The 12,604-nt window shown below is 62.1% G+C and overlaps 1 protein-coding gene across 6 annotated transcripts in view; it reads left to right on the forward strand.

Moving 5' to 3' along the window:
• Prdm16 (PR/SET domain 16) overlaps window positions 1-12,604 on the forward strand; it is a 307,066-nt gene that overhangs the window by 141,515 nt on the left and 152,947 nt on the right. The window lies entirely within an intron of this gene.

Consider the following 12,604-nt stretch of genomic DNA (forward strand, 5'->3'; position numbering starts at 1 on the left):
GTGGGGACAGAGGCAGCAGCTCCCAGCCCTGTGACCACAAGGGCCTGGACAGTGTGCTGTGTGGCTCGGCAGCAGCAACTGGAGGGCGGGTGCATCCAGTGCATCTTCAACTTGCAGAACTTTCAGCGTCTGATAGGCTTGTCAAGAGGTGACCCTGTCTTAAAAGTCCAGGAGTAAAACAGGCCCAACCAAGCAACCCAAAACGGGGTCTTGGGGAAGGTGGTGTTGGCCTTCTCTGAGAAACGCTGTTCATTCTGGGGCCTGGAAGGACCCTGGCCAGCCTCTGGGAGGGGGCTCATGCCAGGCTGAGAAGAGCCCGAGGTGGGGCTAACGCTTCACCTGAAGGGGCTTTGCCCTGGCTCCTCCACCCCAAGTGCTTAGAAGTGACAGCTGGCCCCAAGGTAGAGCCACCAGCCACCCCAGAGGTCATCTCTTTTCCTTGGCGAGCCTGCATGTCTTGCCCAGGAGCCCGGTCCACTTGTTAGACCCCTGCCCATGCCTCTGCCCAGCCCCTCCCCATGGCACCCAACTCCCCTGGTCTCCCCTCTGTCTCTCTCCCACTGTCTTTCTGCCCAGGACTCGCTGGGCCTATGCCCGTGCTTTCCACACCTCGCCTGGTTCCCTGTTGGCTAGACCTTAACTCCCTCTTCAATCTTTAGGAAGAGCAAGTAAGTCAGGGTGCCGAGCAAGCTCTCCCGGCTCCCCGCAGTTCTGCAGTAGAGCTGAGTTAGAGGACACCTCTGCAGCCCTTCCAGGGGAGCCTGGCCGGTTCCAGAGCCCGTGCGTGCAGAGGTGCCCATTTCCACAGCCATTTGGTGAACCTTCCCCTGGGGCCCAGGGAAACCCGCCCAACTCCTGAGGACGGCAGGTGAGCAAGGAGCCCAGGGCCCTGGAGATGGCCAGCGTTCTCCTGAGTGCCTCGTTCTGCTGCCTGTGGGGGCCGTTGGGTGAGCCTCCCCGCAAGCTCGGAGGCCCACACAGCAACCCAGATGCATCCAGAAGGACCTGGCGTTCAAGTGCAGAGCGTGGAGCGTGGAGCACACTCTCCTCCTGTGTGTGTCCCCCATGGGGGCATGCGTGGGCCCTCTCTGGGCAGTTCCTCCTCCTGCGCTGATGGGGTCATTCCTCTCAGTTTGTCAGCAGGTACCGGGGGACAGATTCCCTCCCAGTTACCCGGAGGCCTTGGAACGCAGCAGCTCATTCAGGCAGACAAAGCAGGAGGTGGTGGGAGGGTCTCCTCCTTCTTCCAGGCTCCGCAGGTGTGTGAGCACACTCTTCCTCAGAGCAGCCTCCCTGCCCTCACCCCTGGGGACAAGGCAGGAAGGAAGGGGACACTGCACCCTGCGTTGGCGACCCGTCCGGTTGGCATTTTCCTGCACTGCTGCCGGCCGCTGTGGCTGGGGGCAGGATGCGCGCCCCCTGCAGTTCTCTGGGACCCCTGGACCCCCCCAGGGTTGTCCTGCAATGAAAGCCCTGGAGGACACTTTTGCTAAGGGTCTCACAGGGACAGACCTGTCCCTATTGTCAACTCCCTGTGGTACCCGGGTATGTCAGGGGCTCTACAGCAGGGGTGCGAGCGCATCCGCTCAAAGGACATTCCAGATTCTCAGGTGCCACCAGGGCCTCGCAAAAACATCTTCCTGGAGGAGGAGGCCGGGCCCCTGGGGGCTCCTGGGCTGCTGTGGGAGAAAACTCACGGCCGCCGCCGCCCACGCAGGCAGGAGCTCAGCCCTGGGAGAGGGCCGCCTCTCCCCCAGAGGAAGGTCCTGCAGCTCAAGGAAGAAATTCCAGCCAGCAGTTTAGGATTTCCTCTGTGACAATTTTGTGTGCTTCTCCTTGTTGGAAAATAAATAGGGGGAAAGAAAGGGGAGGAAGTGAGAGGAAACCCTTTCACACTACGCCCTCGGTCCCCGTCAGAGAGTCCTGGCCGTGGGCTTGGGGGACGCCGCAGCCCTGCCCACCTGTCCTGCTGGCTGCTCAGCCTGGCACCTCCCTCTCCTGCCTGCGCTCTCTGGGGAAAGAAAACCCCAGGCCAGGGGCCCGCCAGGTGCCGGAAGTCCAGACCGCACTCTATTCCCTCTACTTGGGGTTTTGCCTCTGCCATTTGGTGTTGGCAACAGTGGGGACAAAGGGACCCAGGGACCGCCGAGCCACCACTGCCCGTGTGAGCCCATCGTTCCTGAAGCATGGCCAGGGAACCCCTCTCCTGCTTCCCGGCTTGCAGCTGGACTGGACCCAAGGACACCGACTCCTTCCCGCCCGTCCTCTTCCCGGCGATGGAACCGCAGGAGGCCACAGGCCTCTGTGAACGGCCTCAGGTGCCCGGGCTCCTCCACCCTGGGGAGGCTCCCCCGGGCTCTTCTCTGTTTAACACCCTTTCAAAATGTGGAAGCCAGGCTTAGCTCAAGGCCATGCCCACGCAGGCCACAGGCTGGATCAGGCCCAGGGGCCATAGGGCTTCTGAGCCCCGAGGGGCCTGGGCAGCAGGAAGGCCTCTGTCTCCACTGTGAGCTTGAGCGCCCCGTGGTCTGCCCCCGGAGCCTCGGCCATCTCACCAGCAGACAACGACGACTTTAGTGGCTCCACGGCATGTTGCAGTTAAGGGCTGTGTGGCCGGGCCTGCCACTGTTGGCGTCCCTTCCACCCTCACCTGTGGCTTCGTGTCATCTGTCATGCTTTGTGTCACGTGTGCAGATGAGGTACCTGCGTGCTGAGAAGTCCTGCTGGGCCAGGAAGGGCGGGCGGCCTGAGCCTGGTGCTCCTCGTCCTGCTCCTGCAGCCAGCTCTGGGACAGGCCAGTGGGGAGGAGGGCGCGACTGCCCCATGGTGGCCTGGACCGCCCAGGGGCGCCCAGACAGCCTTGCCCTGGGCACCTGTAGAACTCTCCCTCCAGCACCTTCAGTGGCTGGCCCTGAACTCAGAAGGGCCTGGAGGGCAGCAGGGGGCCCACAGAGGCAGAGCGGGCCGGGCCACGCCTCGCTGGTTCGGCCGACTCCCCACCCCGGAAGGCAGATAGATCTGAGCCCTGGAACCTGGCTGCAGCCACAGTTGCAGGATCCCAGAGGCTCCCCGTTTCACAGCGGATCAGCGCGGAATTCCTCGGCACAGCTGTTCCTGTAATCGGGTCCCCTTAGGCAAGTGTGCGGTCTTGTTTGGACTCTCGGCTCCCACCACCCCCACACACGGTGGTCTCAAGCTAGCACAGCAGCTGTGACCAAACCCAGGCACCCGGCGCTCTGCTGCCTTGCCCCTCCTGGAAGATTGGAAACATTCATCGTGGGAGAGAAAGCGAAGCTCCTTTTATTATCTCTGTTCCTCACTCACCCCCAACCATTTCTCCAAATGGAACCAGTTCTGCAGAAGCCAAATAAGCTAATGGCTCAGGGCATGCGCTGCAGTTGGCTGTGTGACATTAGCAAGTTTCTCAGCCTTTCTGAGCCTCGGCAGTCTCCTCGAATAAGGAAATGCAACGGTGCCTGGGCAGAGCCATGCTGGCACCAGTCCCACGGTTATGGTGTCACATGCAAGAGTGGGAACAGTCATCCACCTGCTGCCTCGGCTTGGAGGTCTGGGGGACCCCACTGCGAAGAGTGCACAGACTTCTGCTGTGTGAGCAAGCAGCATGGGCAAGAGGGAATTAGACGAGTGAAGGTGAGCCCCAGAGGGCCTGACGGAGCCTGAACACTGGCACTGCCTGCTTCAAGTTGCGTTGTCCCTGGTCCCCAGAAAGCATTGCCTGCCGTTTTTAAGGGAATTAAAACTAGATTCTGCTTTGGAACACAAAGGATGATCCCTGGCCCTCCCACCTCCAGGTAGCTGAAGGCTGCAGGTAACTAACTAACTGAAGGCTCCAGGCAGCCGAAATCTTCCCAGTTCCCAACAGGAGAGTTGCTCCGTCCAGCCCAGGAAGAGCCTGATGCCACAGGCCAAAGCATTCCCATCTGTGTGACAGCCATTGCCAGGAGATCTATGACCCTTTTTACTCACTTACGATGATTAAAGTTCACCTTAAACTGGTTATCAATAGGCAGGGTCAGGCTGAAGTTCATCAATAGGACTCTGTCAATATCAAGGTTATTTTCATAACTAAAAAGGGTCGAGAATAAAAGATAAATGTTAATAGAGAATCGATAATCGACCCTATGATTCATACTGCCCACAGGGGAAGCAAACCCCCCTTGAGAGACACTGAGTCCACGGGGCCACTCGGGGGTCCTGACGGGCCATCACTGAGGACTCCAGTGGTCCCCTTCCTGGGTGGCACCCTCCTTGTGTGTGAGGGACCCCAGGGCTCTCAGGGCAGGCAGGGCGTGGCCCCGGGGGAGCTGGGTGCTGTGTTTCTCAGGCCACTCCCCGTCCGCCGCTGACACTAGGAAACCTGCGTAGGCGGAAGAGGCACCAGAGAGCAGGACCGTCCTCTACGTGTGGACACCAGCCTCTAGGTTCCACTCCTGCTTCTGGGCGTGGCCCTCTTGGTCCTCGATGCTTGGCCAGGGTCAGCAGGATGGCCGGCAGGATGGCCGACAGGCCCCGCTGGCTTCCCCGGACTGTGGGAGCCTATTGCTGAGAGCGCAGTTGCTGTGGCGTTCTCCTAGCACAGGGGTCACGTGACACGACGGTGAACCTGTGGGGGGGGGGGTGGAGGGCACGGCCGGTGGCCCTGGTCCACAGGTGGAGGCTGACCTCCAGGCCTTAAGGTGTTCACACTAAATAGCTGGTGCTTTCTGCTCGCCAATCGTACCTCAAGAAGGAGGCTGTCACTAGGAAGAGCCCGCCACAGCGACCAGTGAGGCTGGGCAGCTAGAGGTGGTGCAGTCCCTGCCTGGTGACCCGCGGCGCTGGGTCTCAGCTCCTGTGGGCCGGCTGCTCTGCCCTGGGCAGTGGAGCTCATCCTGCAGGCGTGGCCAGGGTTCAGGACCACGGTGGGTGGCCCTGCCTTTAGGGTCTCATCCCTGAGACATCCCCACGTCCCAGGGGTCCTCTTCTGGGGTGACCCTGGCATCTCCCCTCCTTTCTGTTAAGTCCAGAGAGTCCTTTTCCAGATGGGCTGCAGCGGGGCTGGTGAGAGCTGAGGAGGAGGAGGGAGCAGGGAGTCTGTGGAGTTGAGGGTCAAGGTCACCTTCAGCTCATGTGGAATCACCAACTTCTGATGGATACCAGTTTCCAGCACAGGAGCCTGGCCTGCGTGATGGGCAGGGGCAATCCTCTCCATCCGTCCTGCTGGTGGGGGGCCAGAGCCCCCGCCCACCTGCCAGGACAGGCGGTCAGCCCAGTCCTGCCCCCAGCTCTGCCATGTCACAGTAGAGTTAGATTCAGGGGCCCATCGGAGTCAGGGCAAGGTGGCCCTGCCTGCTCATCTCCCACAGCCCCAGGAGGAGAGGCGATGCGCGGCAGGACTCCCGTCCAGAGGGCTGCTCCGCCCAGGGACCCCTGACGTCCAGGACCATGAAGGCGCATGTTGCTGGGGTGTTCGTGTTTCCCTGGGTCCTTCATGAGGTGCTTTGGCCTTGCTCTGGGGACCCTGCTCTGGGAAGCCTGCTGTGGGGACCCTGCTCTGGCAGATGCTGGCTGACCTGAGGTCAGAAGCCAGACTTGTCCACACCTTGCTGCTTCTGTCTCCCCCCGGGGAGAGGGGCTGCCTAGCCTGCCACCTAGCTGCACTGCCCCTTCGGGGCCCTTGCCTTGATCCTATAGGTCCCCAAACCTCCACCTGAATCCTGGGTGCACCCCAGACTGCTGTGCAGATGTGGGAAGGCTTCTGTACCTCTCTGAACCGCTTCCTCCTCTGCTAATCGTAGTTCTTTCCCAGAGATTCATTGCAAGCTTCCACTGTGTTAATGGAGCCATGTCCCCAGCGCACCTCCTGGCACTCCCTGTCCTCGCTCACCTCCATCTCCCCTTTTACTGGTGACCGTCTTGTCCCTTGGACTGCCTCAAATGCTTCCACCAGGAAAGCTGGAGAGGTCCCAGGTGGGGGCGCACAGTGGGGGTACAGGCCCGAGCCCCTAGTGGCATTCTGTGACGCTGGACAAGCAGCAGACACCACCTGCCCCTCAGAGTGGACCCAAGCCACATTGGGACCAGGTGAACATGCAGCTGGACCTCCCTGCAGCTGGACCTCCCTGCACCGCCTGCCTGTCATGCCCGACCTCAGCCCCTGTCCGTGCTCCCCGCGGTCAAGACCAGCTCCCTGGGCTGGCCACGGCCTTCCCGCCTGGAGGCTCCCGCCTCTGCCCACCTCCAGCCCCACTCCCGCCTCAGCCCTGGGTCTCCCCTGTGGTGCTCGGCTCCCTTGGGTGGCCCTCCCCAGCCCCACCAGTCAGTCCTCAATCACGTGCCATTCAGGGTCCCAAGGCGCCTTTCACAGGGTGGTGTAGACCAAGGAAAGGCGGTGTAGACCGAGGGTGCTCAGCATGGGATGAGGATGCAGAGGGACAGTGACCCGGAAGACGCAGGCTCTGTCACCTGGAGACTGGCTCGCCCTGCATCCGGAAGCTGGGAGGCTGGGCTGGCCCCGCCTGGGCAGGGCTTGCAGGCAGAGGGGCCGCGCGCTGGCAGTGGGCACGCCAGTGAACAGAGTGTTCTTGGAACGTCTGAGAGCGGGCAAACCGTGCCCAGGCTCTGGGTCTGCACAGCTGTGCCAGCCAGCCGGGGCAGGCAGGCCCGTGTCTGAGGAAAATCGCGGGGCGTGTGGTTGCAGCCTGCTGGCCCGGGGTGAGCTCTTGTGACCAGAGCCCGGCAGAAGGCCCAGCCACACCCAGACAGGCCCGGGAGGGAGGTGGTTCCTGGGGAGGCCTCTGGGGAAGGCAGGTCCCGCCAGGGCTGTTCCTGGGGCCTGGAGGCAGAGCAGCCTGGGGGTTCTGGGGGGCACAACAGAAGGGCTGAGAGGCAGAGGCCTGCAGGTACCCCCCCAGGGCCACTCCCTCCTCTCCCAGGCGTGGGGTTCTCTGAAAGGACCCCCAGGACAGGGTGTGAGGCCCGAGGCATGGAAATGCCCGTGGGCAGGGCGGGCAGGGCGCCGGCTGCGGCCGGGAGTGGGCCAGGCGTGGAGGCCTCTCTGCGTCCAGGGGACGGGCTCTCCAGAGTCCAGGTCCCTTTGCATGCCGTGCTCAACTGTGTAAATATTTTCCTTAGGAGTGAAGAGAGAGCCCCATTCATTGGACAGCTCTCACTTGAAAGAACTGAGAAGTATCTGTTTAGGCATAAAAGCTAAAAACAGTGTCCACGGCTCCTTAAAAAAATCATTTCTGCAGCTCAAACAGGGCCAAGCTGATTTTTTTTAATGCAAAAAATAAATAAATATGACCCCACTCCCAGTTGAGAGCTCAAGAGTTTGTGTCAACACTGCTGGGCCTTTGCTCAGGGAGCCAGGGCCCGGCTGCTGGTGACTCAACCCCTTTCATGGCTCCTGCCCGCTGCCGGCGGGACGCCACCCAGCCCCGCTCTGCCAACACTCAGGCCCCGGGGAGCGTCCCCCGCCCTGGCCAGTGCTGGCCAGGTCAGGTGTGAGTCCAGGTCGGAAGGGTGGGGCCCGTGGCTCCTTTCCACCCATGTGTCCATCAGTGGCCTCTGTCCCTCCATGGCCCAAGCTCAGGGTGGGATGCCAGTGTGTCCCTGCTGGCTCAGTGGGGCTGGGGAGAGGAGTACAAGCAGGTTCGCATCCAGGTGCCTGGGCCCGTCCCCCCAAGTCGCCCCCAGGCCGGAACCAAGACTTCAAGGCAATATCCACACCAGGGAAATTGGACCTGGATCTGGAAAGAGAACTAAGGATGAGAATTGTGCTTTTAAAATTCCATCTTTCCAGAAAGGAGCACGTACTCAAGGGCACTGCTGAAGGGGAACAAAACCCCGCAGACAGGCCATCAGCAGTCTCTGCCACTGTCCTGTGCCATCTGCTCAGACCGCCTTCAGCAGAAGCCTGCGCCCCGGAGGCCCAGGACTCCCCCCAGGGTCAGCAGAGCCAGGCTCAGAGCCAGGACGGGATGCCTAGGGGTCCCCTCAATCTCCCCTCTGTCACAGCCCTGAGCTCCCAGATTGGACTGCCCAGCAGCACCCACAGAGGAGGGTATCAGGCCTCTCTGTGGCTACCACGAAACTTCTTCAGAAATGGGAAGGAAGGAATGCAGGTGAGAGAGCAGGTTTAGCTCGAGGGCCTGGGGCACGAGTGACAAGCCAGGGCCTCGGGGGTCTCTGTGGCCAGGTGGAGGGAGGCCTGAGCACACGCTCTGTCCACTTCCTTCGCGTTCTGGAGTGGCCTGTGGCCAGGGCCCGCTCTGGACTCCCCCGTAGGTGTTCTTCCCCAACAGTCTCTGGAGGGAGAGCAGGCTGCTGAGACCCCGATGTAGTGCACCATGCCCCTCGGCCGAGCGCAGCTGTGAGCCGGAGATGCCGTGGGTGTGCATCTACTCCTCACTGACTTCCTGGAGAACAGAGGGTATTTATTTTAAGTCAAAAAAGATATTCTGACCAACCCCACTTAGCTAAATCCTGGCACTGACACTCGAGAGAGAAGCGAAATGCCGGAGGTCAGACTTTGCTTTTTTGGCTAAAATGCTTAATCAAAACACACCTAATACCTCTGCCGGGGTGCAGAGAAGTGGAGAGCCCAGAGCCACTGCCAGCAATCGACAAGCCAGCGGTGCGTGTGCTGAAGCTAAGCTAGCAAAATAAAGAGGGTTTTCAGCGAGGCAGCAGCCGGCCGGGGCGGACGCCAAGGCTGAGAGGCTCCGGGAGAGCGTCCGGCGGTTTTTCCACCGAGGTCAGCAGCGGGTGAGGAGGCCGAGTTAATGGCATTCATACCTGCCAAGGCGGGCCATTAAATAGGGGCAGGCAGTTCCGGAACACGGCTCCAGCCCACCGTTCCAGGCTGTGCTTCTTTCTGGAAAGCCACCACCGGGCACTGCTTCCTCCAAGGGGCCGCTGCGCTGGGTGCCCCCACCGCAGGCCTTGTGTGACTGAGGAGGGCCCAGGAACCGGAATCGCATGGCTCTTCCCTGCTGCCTGGCGGTCCTGCAGCTGTGGGTCAGTAGAGCCCCACGGCCCAGCAGCCACAGGCAACAGCCCATCCAAAGGGACCCGCTCAGGGGTCCACAGAGAGAACCAGGAGCCTGCCTGGGAGCCAAGGCCTGTCCCCGGTGCAGGCCTGGCGGTCTCGGGTGGAGGCCTGCGTGGTCTGGTCGGTCTCTTGCTTGGTGCATCCTGAACTCTTAGGCAAAGTGTTGTCCAATGTCCCTCTGTGTCCCTATCCGATGACAAGCTGGGTGGGTGGAAACCTCCCCTAAGTCTATACTGGCTTCTCCAGGAACGGAGGGAAGGGGCCCAGACGCTATGACGGTGCGTTCACAGGGGTGCTCCTCCCCGTTTGAAGGGTGGTGGATGCAGTCACCCTCAGCTCCAGATCTATGTGACACGTTGTCCCTTAATGTAAGTTCAGGGACAGCAAGAGGGCCGTGGAGGCCACGCAGCTCCTGACGTGCCCTCTGTGCGTTGGTGTGGGGCAGTGACCCTGCTATAGGGTGGCTCTCTGGCTCCTCAGGGGAAGGTCCTCCTGTTGGTGCCTTGACCCAGGCTCCCTGGCTGGACTGATGATTGTGGGTGTGGGTGACCGGACACAGGCCAAGGGGCCTGTGGGAGCAGGCGGCAGGACCCACCAGGCCTGGGAGCGGATGGGCTGCCCTGGGGTCCCTTCTCCTCAGGTGAGGCTTCAGCCCAAACTGTCCCCACGTCCTCTCAGCCTGGCCTGGCTTCATCCACCAGGGGCCAGGAGTCTTCAGAGAGGAACCGGCCCCACCTCTGCCTTCCGCTGCTGCCTGGAGCCATCCTAGCTCATGGGCACCTGCCACCCCATCCGCCAAGTGGCCACACACCACATTTATCTCATGAAACGCCAGGAGGCTTGTGAGGCCACCAAGTTGTCGAAGGGCCCTGCCAGCCTTAGGACGAGGTCCAGGGGGGCACTGCCCCTCGACTGCCCCTGGCTGAGCTGGACCTGGGAAGGGCAGGAAGGAGGGAAGCCCACAGTGGGAAGCGGCTTGACCAGTGGAGGGCAGCGAGTGGGCTGGGCGGACGTGGAGGGCAGCCCGTGCCCAGGGGGCACTACTGGCCAACAGGGCGCGAACCTGGGCCCTCTGGCTATGGGCGTGCAGTGCTGGGGGCCTCCCTGACCACCTCTGTCCCCCTGCCCACTCCAGGGGGGCGGCTTTCTACAGGTGCAAATGGACAGAGTGGGGCTCTGGCTCGACTGGGGTAGGAGGCCACCTGAAAACATCCGGCCAGAGCCCACCAGGCCAAGGGTGGGGCCCAGCGCAGCGCTCAGGGCTCCAGGATGTGTGTGAACGGCGGGCAGGCCGGCCCTGGGGCGTGCAGGCTGGGGTGTGCTGGCCATGCAGAGACGTGAGCAGCGAGTTCCGGCCCGTGGGCGGGGTGCAGGCAGCTGGGCCCGGGTAGGCTTCAGCCCCCTAACGGTGCCTTCGGAAGCCAAGGCTGCAATACAAGCCTCTCCCTCATCTTGGGGAGCCCCAGGGTCACTACTGTGTTGGGGCATCCTTCCACCAGAGCTGGGACAGCCCAGCTGTCCCCAGGCAGAGCCAGCCCGAGGAGGCCTCCAGAACCCCACCTGCAGCCAGGCTCCCAGGCCTGGCCACACTCTTCTCCACAAGGCTCTTTTTTCTGACCTTGACAATGACCTTGATGCTCATGTGGGCCACCATGGTATGAGCAAGGACCTTGCTGCCCGGAGGAGGCAGCCTGGAAACTGTTCCTCAACGTCACATGGCATTTTTGGACAGGCTCAGTGGGCACTTGGGGATTCTCAAAGCTCCGTCCCTGGGAAGGGTCCCCGACAGGGACCTGCCAGGGAGGGCGTACCCAGCCTGGTGGCCGCTCAGGCTGCGTGGGGCCTCCTTTGACAAAGCTTGATGCAGGAGGAGGGTGGGAGATGGGTGAGGCTTGAGGGCCACCCAGGCAGAGGTGGCCGTGTCCCTGTGCAGCAGTGTCTGGCTGAGGCAGTACGGGACATGGGGCTGAGTCAGCTCCAAAGAAGGGTCCTCCCAGTGGCCCCGCCCCCCGGGGCTGAATCTTGCCCCAGGGACACCAGACACCACTCTCCTTGAAAAGACGAGAACACTGGTTTTCTCCTGGCTCAAGCTGCACCCCGAAGCCAGGAGGTGACGACCCCTCCCCCCCACTCCTCTCCTAGAAACTGTGGCACAGACACCCCGCCCTGTGCAGTGCAGACCCAGGCCTCTGTCCTCGCTGGGGACGTGTCCAGGTGCAGGCCAGGGCAGATCTGTCTGTATCTCTTCCAGGAGCCTCTGGGGAGCATGGCTTCTGGGAGATCCAGGTGGTCAGCTTCACTCTCTCCTCCTGCCTCGGCACTGGCCGAGCCTTGGGCCGCCCTTCCTGGCCCTGGGTTCAGGAGTGAAGAGCAGACAGACGAGGGCAGAACACAGCCTTCTGCAGCCTCCCCGCTGAGCCTCCCCTTCCCCGCGCAGGCCCAGGCAGAGCTTGGTGACCTGGCCGTTGGCGAGTCTCTGCTGGACACTTCTCGGAGCCTCACTGTGGGGTTCACCATCCTCTGTCTCCCTCTCTTTCTTCACTTACAGCCACTTTCCAAACCACATTTTCAGAATCTGTTAAAAGAAGCATAAAATTCCCAACTGGTCAGAATCCCACACGGGGAACATGCCTTCTTGTTATGACAGCTGGGCGGGCACGCGCGCCAGGCCTTGGAACACGGCGCCCGGGTCCTCTCCCAGGCTGCATGGGCTCCGGTGGCACCAGGGTCCTTGCCAGGGGAGGGGAGGAGAGCTCCCTGTGTGACACCCTTCCTCGTGTCACTTTTCAGGAGTCAATTTCAGACTTGGTTTCCCTCTAATCTACACGTGTGAGTCCACGGGAGGCCCTTTTGACCCTGGGGACAGTCCAACACTTACAGCTCATGTGTCGGTTTACTCAGCTTAGAAAGCCCTCTGGGACCCGTCCCCCACGTGCCGCCCTCTGGAGTGGAACGTGTTGGTTTGGGGGAGCGATGCTGGGCGAGAGGCCACGGCTGTCCTGAGCGGGGCCAAGGAAAGCTCCGCGTGGAAGCTCCGCGCCAGGGGGGAGCGCCAGGCGGCGGCCACTCCTCCCCGTGGTCACCAGGCTGGTCCAGGAGCAGCAGGAAGGCAGGCGGTCCCGTGCTGCCGGGAGGCCGCAGCTTGCAGGGAGGGTCTTGTGGACACACAGGGCGCTTCCCGGAGGCCACACGCTACGGCTCTCGCCTCGGCCTGCCTTCCTGTGAGACGCCTCCATCTTCCCAGGGACCTGGGGCTCTCTAAAGGGCAAGACCCAGGGCGACCACCTCTGACTTGCCAAGCAAGAGGAAGCCGAGGGAAGGGCCTCCCCCGTGACCGCTGCCCTCGCTGGTGCCTCCCCACGTCCCCCTGCTCTGCTGGGACTGGGCTGTGCTCCCCTGAGCTCTGCCTCCCAAGCCAGACCGGAAGCTGCTGCGCGGCCGTGGCCACGTCTGCCCTCTCACCCTTTGCTAGGCAAACACGGGCAGCTGGCGCTCCACATGCTTTGCTGGGTTTGTGGGTGGAACGCAGGGGAAATAAGGCGGAATCCG

The sequence above is a fragment of the Marmota flaviventris genome, chromosome 10, assembly GCF_047511675.1.
Source record: "Marmota flaviventris isolate mMarFla1 chromosome 10, mMarFla1.hap1, whole genome shotgun sequence".
In the NCBI taxonomy this organism is placed as follows: Eukaryota; Metazoa; Chordata; class Mammalia; order Rodentia; family Sciuridae; genus Marmota; species Marmota flaviventris.